The sequence below is a fragment of the Equus caballus genome, chromosome 1, assembly GCF_041296265.1.
Source record: "Equus caballus isolate H_3958 breed thoroughbred chromosome 1, TB-T2T, whole genome shotgun sequence".
Lineage (NCBI taxonomy): Eukaryota > Metazoa > Chordata > Mammalia > Perissodactyla > Equidae > Equus > Equus caballus.
The window spans coordinates 110,539,121-110,550,226 of NC_091684.1; the positions used below are offsets into that span (position 1 = coordinate 110,539,121).

An 11,106-nucleotide genomic window follows, 5' to 3' on the forward strand; every position below is an offset into this window, starting at 1 on the left:
TTTTAGGAAATTCAGATCAGACATTCCTATCAATAGATTTAAATTCTAACTATTGCCCCTTTTAAATGAGGCAATTTTTTTTTTCTTTTTTTGGTGAGGAAGACTGGCCCTGATCTAACATCTGTGCCAATCTTCCTCTATTTTACATGTGGGACACCTGTCACAGCGTGGCTTGATGAGCGGTGTGTAGGTATGTGCCTGGGATCCAAACCCTCAAACCCCGGGCCACTGGAACAGAGAGCACCAACTTTAACCGCTACGCTACCAGGCCGGCCCAACAGGCAATTTCTTAATCTATTAAAGTTCTAAGCAATTGACTTTTTCCCCCTAAAGAGAGCATGATGACACAATGGCAGCGACCCCTCTTCCTCCTGCTTTGGCCCCAGTTGTGCCCACATCACAGAGCCCTGCCTGTCCACGCTCTGGGCTCAGTGCACCCACAGCTTTTCGGAAGATCCTCACTTCCCCAAGCATGCGTCTGCTCCTTCTCCTGGCTCCAAAGCAGGGGTGAGTCGCGGAGCTGCAGAAGCCTCACACGCTCTCAGCTGGGCCTCCGGAGGCTTCCGTGCCCCCGCATGCTCGATACTTCCTGCGGTGCTTGCGTTCATCTTCAGTGGGGAAACGGAGGGGGTGGGGCTGTGGGGGAGTGGCTAGTGTTTCTCAAATTTGAATAATGTGTGTACCTTCATTGACACAATTTTTTCTTTTGGACTCCCAGTGTTGTCTTAAATTATTGTTATTATTGTGTTAGTTGCAACAGAAAAGCCAATTAAAACTGGCTTGAACAAGAAAGGGGACTAATCTGGATCAAACAAAAGGGAAGAACCCTGGGGTGTAATGACTACCAGGATTGAGCAGTCAGTCTCTGGCTGGGCTTTTGTGTGTGTGTGTGAGTGTGTGTGCGTGCGTGTGACTCAGCACTGTGCCTCTCCCTCCAGGATTGTCCTGACCCTGCCACAGCCGGCCGCTAGGAACACTTGGGGGTTAGGAGCTTCCTTTGTTCCTACGCAGGAGACAGAGCCTGTTGACTAGCCCTGAACCAGCCCCCGAGGCCCGAGGAACGTCTGGAGCTGGTCATCTGAGGCCATCCCTTGTGTGATCACTCGCTACAGCAAGGGCAGTCGGGTTACCCTGCTTGGTTGAGACATGAAAGCAATCAGGGCCCACCCCTGGAGCCGGAGGTGCACGGAGCCCCTCCAGCCAACCTAGCTGCCACTTCAGGTGGAAAGGAAGAATGTGGATGGAGGGGAACCAAACGCACGTCTGTCTCGTTACAACGTGTTGGTCTTTGGTGAGTTTGCCCTCGGAGGATTGCTTCCCGCTTGGCCTGCTCTGCTCTGTATTGTCAGCGTGTGCGTGTGCGCATGCGCGCGCATGCCCGCAGTGGAGAGGGGCTGGTCCCCGGAGGATGTGTTTCCCCGTCTCCCAGGGCCGCTGACTTCTCCTGGCCTCAGCCAATGGGAAGCGTTATTGAAGAAGCGGAGAGAAGAGGGCAGGGAGAAGCCAGAGTATTTCTCCCCATCTCTGTCGGCCTCGGGCAGCTTCTCTGGAAACAGCCGCCTCGCCTGCCAGGCTCCAGCTCCCCCAGACGGGCCCTTCGTCATCTCAGCTTCCACCTGGTGGCCCCATCCCTGGGCCCCGAAACCACCACCTTGTGTCCCTCCAGCCTACGGGTGGGGGCTTCCTGCCGTTCCCAGGTTCCAGGGCGCACGCGTCACCACCCTGTTGGGTCTCAGCAGCTCCACCCCTGTGTAAACCACTTCCCTCTGGTAAGTTGAATTTGTTTCAAATATGTAGAGTGGTTTCTATTTTCCTGGTGGAACTCTGCTACGCTCCTAAATATGTGCAAACATAAAACCAAGTATAAACTGTGTAAGCACAGGGCTCTTACATAACTATAAAAACAAAGTTCAAAATAACATTAACTCACAGTGATAAACCATATAGACTATATTATTTTGCTGAACTAAATTCCCTTTTGGAATGTGAATCTAAGTTTATCCACTACAGTGCGGCTTCTTTCTGAGTTCAGCAGTCTCTGCCACCCCATGTTATACGACATGACTTGATTCTCCCACTGCTTTTCTCTGTTTGAATTTCTGTGGAACTGCCGCTCATGAATATCAGCATCGATTGCTGGTTTGCACATCTCAAAACCATCGTAAGATGAGCTCTGAGATCTCACAGCCAAACTCAGTTATAAGACCACCATCCAGATTTTCCAAAAATTATGTATATTGTTTCTATTATTAAAATAAAAGCACAACATTTAAAAATGTAGAGTGAAAGAAAGATTATCATGGTTTTCATGTAGATACTGGAGAATAAGAAAGAGCCCTGGGCCGAATTTCACAGCCCCTGGAATAACATCATTGTGCTCAGACTCTGTGCTGGGAACGTCCTGGTTAAACCTAAGGCCAATCCTTGCTGGCAGGAATTAGAATTTTTGTTTTACAGATAAGGAAACACACTTAAAGAAAGTCAGTCACTTGCCTAAAATCTCACGTCTAGAGTGAGACAGAGTCTGGCTCATTCTAAAACCCATGCTTCTCCATTTCCCTCATTCATCCAGTGGGCACTTGAATTGGAAAGAACATTCACTGATTCCACAAGTATTTGTTGAACCCCTACTGTCTGCCAGGCCCTGTTCCAAGCACTGGGTGCAGTAGTGAAGAAAACAGACCAAAACCTGCCCAATGAGCTTACCTTCTAGTGGAGGAATTCGAAAATAAACAGCACTAATAAGTAAGTGGGTACATGGGTAGTGACAAGTGTCAGGAAAGCATGGAGGGGAATATGAAATGTTGGAGATCGTGGTAAGGACACCGGCTTTTACTCTGAGGGAGACACAAAGCCACTGGAAGGTTCTGAGCAGGATCACTCCAGCTGTTATGTGGGAAAGAGATCGTGGGAACCCAGGAGGGATGCTGGGAGAGGAGTTAGAAGGCCGTTGCAGTAAATCCAAATGAGAGCTGACAGTAACGAGACCAGGTTGCAGGTGGTAAGAGTAATTGAATTCTGGATATATTCAGGATTTGAGATATGACTAGGCATGCCTTAACCTCTCAGCCTTGCTGGCCCATCAGTTCATAAGACCCAAATTCAATCGATGCAGGGAGCCACAAAAGGACTCCCCAGCACCAACACAGTCTGGAGCAGTGCTGTCCAGTAGAATTTCCTGCCGTGATGGAAATGTTCTGCGCTCTCCAACGTGGCTGCCAATGGACACATGTGGCTCCCGAGAACTGGAGATGTGGCTGGTGCGATTGAGGAACTGGCTTTTTAATTTTATTTAACTTTAATTAATTTAAATTTTACAAGCCATATTGGACAGCGCAGCTTTAGAGAACCAGTCTGATAAATGGTGTCCCGGCAGCTCACTCCCCTGTTGGGATTTCCTTGAGAAGACAATCGCCTGTGCTTTCATCTTATTCGCTCCCATCTCAGCTCCTCAGACATGAGTCAGAGTGTCTTTGAGAAATGGCTGTGATGTGAATAAAGTGCTAATTTTATCTCTGAAATGGTCCATTAATAAATAACAAAGTGTTTATAAATATGCAAAACACGCAATTAGTCAATTCCACCAAGTCTCTGTGACGGGAGCCTTGCAGCATGTCCTGGAGTGAAGGGTGGGGGAATCAAAATAAATTTGGTTTCTCTTTAAACCCTACAAGCAGTGAAGACTGAATAATTCACTTCTGAGAGTTGTAACACAAAAGCAAGTCGTTTATTGGTTCCTCTGAGCACGAGCAGCACATTCTAACTTAATTCATATATGTGAAAACCCATTATAAGAAGTAAATGAGTTGCCAATGAGAGCAATGGCAGATGGCAGCTGTTTTCGCGCTACTTCATGGACCCTGAATTACTCTAATCGTCACTTTAGTTAAGCCCAGAAGGCCATAAGAAATAAGTTACTGACTCCACTGAAATATGTCTCCTTGAACACATAAACTAGAACCTGAAATAGGTACCTTGTTCAAACAATTTCTGGCAGCGACAGGCACTAGCCCGCAGGCCAACGGCAGCCAAGATATCCTGCAGTATTTCCTGGGATATGGTGAGGCCCTCTTTTGAAGAGAATTTAGAAGGAGCCCTCTTAAGCAAGTAAGATGCTCTCCAGCCCAGCAGAGTGACTGCTATTCTAGAATCCTTTTGGCATATCTGCCCCATTCCCTCTGCCAGGAAAATGACACTGTGTTGGCACCTGTTGCCCAAACCACAAATCTGGGCGTTATCTTTTTCGGGTTTTTTCCAGCTTTGTTGAGGTGTGATTGCCATATTACATTGTGTAAGTTTAAGGTGTACAATGTGTTGATTTGATACATTTGTATGTTGCAACATGATGACCACCATAGCATTAGGTACCGCCTCCATCTGGTCACTTAGTTACCGTTTCCTTTTTGTGGTGAGAACATTTAAGACCTACTCTCATAGCAACTTTCAAGTAAAAAATGCAGTGTTATCAACTATAATCACCATGCTGCATGTTAGATTCCCAGAACTTGTTAATCCTATAAGTGGAATTTTGTACCCGTTGACTAACATCTGCCCATTTCCCCCACCCCTTCAGCCCCGCATAACCACCATGCTACTCTCTGTTTCTCAGGGTTGAGCTGTTTTAGATTCCGTATATAAGTGAGATCGTATAGTATTTCTCTTTCTCAGTCTGACTGAGCTCATTCAGCATAATGCTGGGCATTGCATTTTACCCTTCTCCCTCTCCAGTTCCACTCCACCGTCTCGCTGGACTAAACAAGCCTTGTAAGCCGTCTCCCTACCCCCTGCCCTGGCCTCTTGCTCCAATCCATTCTTCACACAGCAGTGTGAAATGTTCCTGTGCCAAGAAAGTGCCTGGCTCACTGCAGATCCTTGACGCTGCTGGGGAGTGAATAAGTGAGGTCTGAGAGGTGGGCAGCGTCAAGGGATGAAGACGTTGGGTAAGGGTTTGATTTTGACTTTGAGAGTCATGGGAGGTGAGTAAGAAAGTATCTTAACCTGATTTGGGTACTGTCAGTGTCCTCCAGCCCAAGACCACTGGGAATACACCTGTGGTTGAACAAGAGGGCTTGACTGCCTCCTTGCAATGAGGGAGAAGACATTATGGGGAACTGTGGGAGCATCTCAGCTAAAGGGTCTTAGAAGTGCCAGCATTGGGGCTTATGTTAGGGGATTGTGGACAAGATGCAAGGAGTAGGGTTTGCTCTGAATTCAATGTCTTCAGGAAGCAGGGGGAATGCTGTGACTGAATTTCTTAATAAATCTCATCTTGAAGGTGGGAGAAAGAGGGAGGCTAAAACTGTGATTGGTAAAGAAGCAGGAGTAACATTTTTCAGCCGGGATGGAAGGCTCGTTGGTCATTTTTATGGTTTGGACATTGTTTATGTTGTTGTCTCTGTTCAGACATGATCACAGAGTGGTCTTCTTTTTGTCGTCATCTATCAGGGTCACAGAGTGGCCTTGGCTGATGTTGGAGTTCGAGGCTGTGTTTATGTTGAACAGAAGAGCACCAAGGCCCAGCTGGGAGTGCCAAGCCAGCTCTCACCTGCCAGGAGCTGCTTTTCCTTGGTGTTAATAAGACACAGAGTAGAAGCGTGAGTCCAGGCAGAGGGGCAGTGGTCCACGTGAGAGGTGAAGGTGTCTTGCACTAGGTGAGCGTGGAGCTGAGGGGAAATAACTGGATTCAGGATACATGTGAGGCCACGGCCCGCGCTCAAACCACATGGAGCTTTCCAGCTCCTGGGAAGGATGCCGACCACTTGCTCCTCCAGGCCCTTCCTGGATGGCTCTTTCTCGCCCCTCTTCTCCGGCTCCACCGCCACCCAAGCCCTGTTCCCTGATGCAGTCCTATTTATCTCACTCAAATGCTACACTCACCAGGAAGTCTTCCCCAAACCTCCCACCCCGAATCTGGGGTAGCAGTCCCTCCTTTGTGCTTCCGTAAGACCTCGTTGCATTATGATTGTTTACATATCTGTACCCCTCCTAGACTGTAAGCTGCATCCGGGAAGGAGTGATGTCTTGTTCACTGTGTGTACCCAGGTCTCATCCCTAATGGATGCTTAACGAATACATGTGAAATAAATCAATGCTTTACTGATATTTATGTTCTTTCTGCACTGGTTTCCAGCAAGTCATTATCCACCCCGACGACCAAGCCATAATGCCATTTCTAAACGAAGCTCCCTTTTCTTTTGAGCGTACCCACCAAATGATATGGGATTCCTGGCACTGCTGTGTATATTCGGATTTCCTGAAAATTACATCTGTAAACCACTGAGCAGAAGAGACTAGGGGATGCTGTCATTAAGTGGCAGTAAGTGCCTTGGTTGTGAATAGTTTTGATTTAATTTGTTAGTAGACTTGAGAGAGATTTACAAGCTTTCTACCCATTATGATTTTATAGGTCAAAAATAGAGCTTTTTGGCTGTGTCGTTCATGCATTCAACAACTGGTTTTCGAGAGCCAGTGCCAGGCATTGCTCTAGAAGCTGGAGTTGTAGGAGTGGAAAAATAGAGAAAAATCCCTAACCCAGTGGGGCTGATAGCATAGTGAGTGGGAGAGACCATAAAAAAGTAGAGAAATAAAATATATAGAATGTTAAGTAGCAATGTATGCTAATGAGAAAAAAGAAAGCTGGGAGGGAGACATAAAATGTCACAGGAGTTGGGGATCCTAAGCATTGTCTCCAGGAAAGGCTTCCCTGAGAAGGTAGTTTGGAGGAAAGGCCTGAAGGAGGTGAAGGTGCCCAGCTCAGCAGACGTCTGCGGGGAAGCACTGCAGGCCAAGGGCACAGCCTGTGCTAAGAGCCTGGGGCAGGAGAGTACCTGGGCTTGATGCAGATGAGGGACGCCAGGGGGACTGGAGCAAGGGAGAGAGGAGGGGTGGAGAAGAAGATGTCAGAGGGGCCATGGGAGCGAGATCACGGTGGGCCATCAAGGCTATCTCAAAGATCGTGGCTTTGTCTCTGGGGCAGGGGTAGCTTTTGGAGGGTTTGGGTGACGGGTGAATATTTAAAATAAGTAAGCACTAAAACACTTTCTGTTCTTTTCTAAGATTAAAAATAGATAAAAACTTGCATCTTTTGGTTTTTGACCATTTCCCTACAATATAGTTTTAAAATTCATTGCAGCATTATTGACAATAGTCAAGACTTGGAAACAACCTAAGTGCCCATCAACAGATGAATGGATAAAGAGAATGTGTTGTATGTATATATATATATATATATATATATACACACACACACACACACACACACACACAATGGAATACTACTCAGCCATAAAAAAGATGAAATTGTGTCATTTGCAACTACATGGATGGACCTTGAGGGTATTGTATTAAGCGAAATAAGCCAGACAGAGAAAGACAAACACTGTATGATTTCACTCATATGTGGAAGATAAAAAACAACAAGAAACAAACAGAGAACAGATTGGTGGTTACCAGAGGGGAAGGGGGTAGGGGGAGGCAAAAGGGGTAAAGGGGCACATTTGTATGGTGATGGATGGCAACTAGACATTTGATGGGGGGACACAATGTAGTCTATACAGAAGAGAAATATAAAGATGTACACCTGAAAAAAAAAGTGATGTACAAAATACAAATATGATAAATAAAATGGAAAACCGCTGCCCTCCTACTACGCAGTGATAACCATTTTTATTTTTAGTGTATTTCCTATGTTTTCTTTATATGTATTATTTAAAATTTTTACATAGAATGTATATATATATATATATATATACAAGTATATATACACACACATATGTACGTTATTCGAGACTTTTTCCCCCTTTTTAATCATAACCATATTTTCAATGTCATTAAAAATTCTTTCAAACAACATTTTCAATGGCTCGGAAGTATTTCATCACAAGAATGAACCACAATTTCCCTATTGTGCATTTCACTCCTTTTCTCTCCCAGGCAGCAGCTCTACTTACAAAACAGATGAGGTTCTAAAAGAATCTTCCCAACTGTCTTTGTTTCCTACTCCGAAACCACACACAAGTGACGGCTCCCGACATCTGAGGGGTCCGGCTGGAACAGCTTGTGGTGGTACGCGGTGATTTCTTCTATGGCAATAGCCTCAGGTTGAACAGTCCTGGGTTGACGATATTCTGTGCTTGGATTTGCTCAGAGGCAATTACTGTTCCTTTGAAAACACAAATCTGGCATCATTTCCATGAAAACAGTGGTCCTGGAGCCCCATGCTGCTTCTCCTCCCCCCTGGTCCCCTCTGCCACGTCACACTGAATCAATCAGGAAGGAAGACAAAAGTGCTGGCCCTCCTGCCTGACTCAGGGGCCCCTGAGCGATGCCACTGGCCTGCCCCAGCCTGTCCCTGAGGCCTGCTGGTGCCCACCCACTGCTCTGACATCCTGACAGACTTCTCACTCCCCAGGACTCAGCCAGCCTCACCTCACCCCTCGCCCTCCCAGCACTGCCAGGCTCTTTCGGAGCCACATGTCACAGAAGTTGGCAGGAAGTCTCAGGGTAGTGACTAAAGATCGATCAGGTTGTCATTTATAGTGTAGTAATTAACACTGAGCTCCCTAAAAAGTCCCCAAATGCCAGCCCTTTCCAATCCAGGTACCCGGTGAGGCTCGTGACTGTCTCCCGGCCCTGAATGGCCAATCAGAGAAATTAGGGTCTCAAGGTCCACGTCTTCTGGTCCATGGGACAGAAATAGACCCCAGCCTCCATCTCACTCTACCCCATAGAGAGATTGGTCCTCACTCTTGCCATTTCAGGGTGAGCTGGGCACAGCTGTGATGGCTTAAGACAGTGGTTCTCAACCCTATCCACGCAGAGCTTGTTAGAAATGCAGAATCTTGGGCCCCACTAATGAATCAGCTAATAAGTCAGTTAATGAATCAGAACCTGCATTTTAACGAGATCCCCAAGTGATTCCGACGGATGGTAAATTTGAGGAGCATCGCTCTAGGTCAGTGGTTCTCAAACTTGAGCGAGCATCAAAATCACCTAGAGTGCTTGTTAAAACACAGGTTGCTTGTTATTCAGCCACAAAAAGGAATGAACTTCTGATATATGCTACAATACAACACGGATGGACCTTGAGAATATCATGCTTGGGAATAAGCCAGATGCAGAAAGACAATATTACATGCTTCCATTTATATGAGGGACCCAGAATAGGCAAATTTGTAGAGACAAGAAGTAGAGCAGAGGCTGCCAGGGGCTGGGGGCAGACAGCAAGAAAGAAGGGGGCATTATTGTTTAATGGGTACAGAGTTTTTGTTGGGGATGATGAAAGATTTTGGGTATAGATAAAGGTGATGGCTGTATGGCATTTTGAATGTATTTAATGCCACTGAACTGTATGCTTAGGAATGGTTAAAATGATAAATATTATGTATATTTCACCACAATAAAAATATATTTCACCGCATGTCTCTGGGCCCCACCCCCAGAGTTTCTGATTTGTGATTCAGCAGGTCTAGACTGAAGTCCGAGAATTTGCATTTCTAACAAGTACCCAAGTGAGGCCGATGCTGCTGGTCCGAGGACCATGTTTTGAGTGGCAAGAACCTGAGCACTGTTCCTAAGTAAAATTAAAGGAAGACTGATGTCCAGCCCAGCCCAGAGATTCTGATTGGACAGGTCTGGACTGGGGCCTGGGCTTGGGGCTCTTTCAGCCTCGTTGAGGTTGCCCTACTGTGCAGTCAAGGCGGAGAAGCACAGATGGGTGGGGCCTTCTGGGAACCTCTTCCCCTGCTTCTGCTTCCTATCGGTGAGGAGTTCCCGGTGTTTCGCTGCAGAAGCTTTAAAAAGTACTGAGGAAGCCGGCTTCTGGTGGTGGAGGGGTTTTTTTATGCTGGGAAAAATCGCCCCACCCTTTGTTCTCCCAGAAAGTGCTTTTAAACCATGGGACAGACCCTCAAGAGAGAGGGGACATTCACTCAGTGACTGAATGACCAGGGTTGATAGACAGATTTCAGCTTTGTTATGTTCCCCATTTTAGTGAGTGTGAAGTTATTAATTCCTTCAACAGAGCTTCTCTGTTTTAACAAAATTTAGGGCGCCCTGACTCGCACTTCATTTCCTAAGGGCTGGCAAGTCTGTCACAGGTGAATCCACTAGAAGAAAACAGGCAAGACAGCGTGAAGGCCAAGAGTGCTTTTCAGATCTTTCCTCAACCCAAAGCAATCCCATGAATAGCTAGTTTGGTGATTTTCCACCAATTCTAAAGAGTTCCGTCAGATCGTAGAACTAACCGTGGATGCCTACACAGATGGTAAGGGGACAATGGAAGTCTTGCACACTTGAGTCTTTGGTTAAAATCTCCTTAGCCTTTTTGCACTTTACTCACTAAGCTATTTATCTCTCTGCAGCTCCTTACCCACTGGTCTGGCATCTTGGTGGACACCCTGACTGTCCAGGGTGGCTGGAACCTCTTACCTGCTGCTTCTCTCCCTCCACCCTGCACCCACCTACCCCTCTCCCTGCCTGAGAGTCAGCTCACTCCCTTCCACCACCACCCCACCACCCCCGCAGCCCCTGCCACCACCAGAAGGAGCGGATGGGAGGGGCAGCCTCAAGACCACAGGCGCTACCCAACTCAACTATGGGGAACTTATGATACGTTAAAAACAACAGATTTAAGAGGAGCTCGAGCAAAGAAGACAGACATTCAATGTTAGCTAAGGCCTCAAAATAAAATATTGACTTCAAGACAGACTTTTTGAAAGACTCTGGCAGAAGCCAATAAAAAGAATTCATTTTCACTTAAATCTTCTGAAACCCACCCTCCTTGCATCTTTTTCTCCATACTGTAAATTATCTTTACTCACCGACACCCAATTATACCTCTCCTGCTCCTTCTTCTCCTTCCCCTGACCTGCTAGGTCAACTACCTGTTCCCAGCATTTTTCTCAGGAAAGGGTCACATTTCACAGTATGCCCTCAAAATTGCTCGGCTAAAAGGCTGATCTGGAAGTCAAATTTAAGTTAAGGGCTATAATTAAGGATTCCAAAACCTCAGGAAGACAGACAAAAGAAGTCTGCAGAATTATGGATTTTGTTAGTTAGTTACTATCCTGGATGACCAGATCCATACCAATGAGTTCACTCAACTTT

At 46.4% G+C, this 11,106-nt stretch overlaps 1 long non-coding RNA gene across 1 annotated transcript; it reads left to right on the forward strand.

The window, feature by feature from the left end:
• The first annotated feature begins 1,406 nt into the window (after positions 1–1,406).
• LOC111775310 (uncharacterized) lies at positions 1,407–6,102 on the forward strand. Its single transcript, XR_002810860.2, has 3 exons — positions 1,407–1,769; positions 4,729–4,940; positions 5,446–6,102. It is a non-coding gene; the product is annotated as an uncharacterized lncRNA (long non-coding RNA).
• Positions 6,103–11,106: the final 5,004 nt, after the last annotated feature.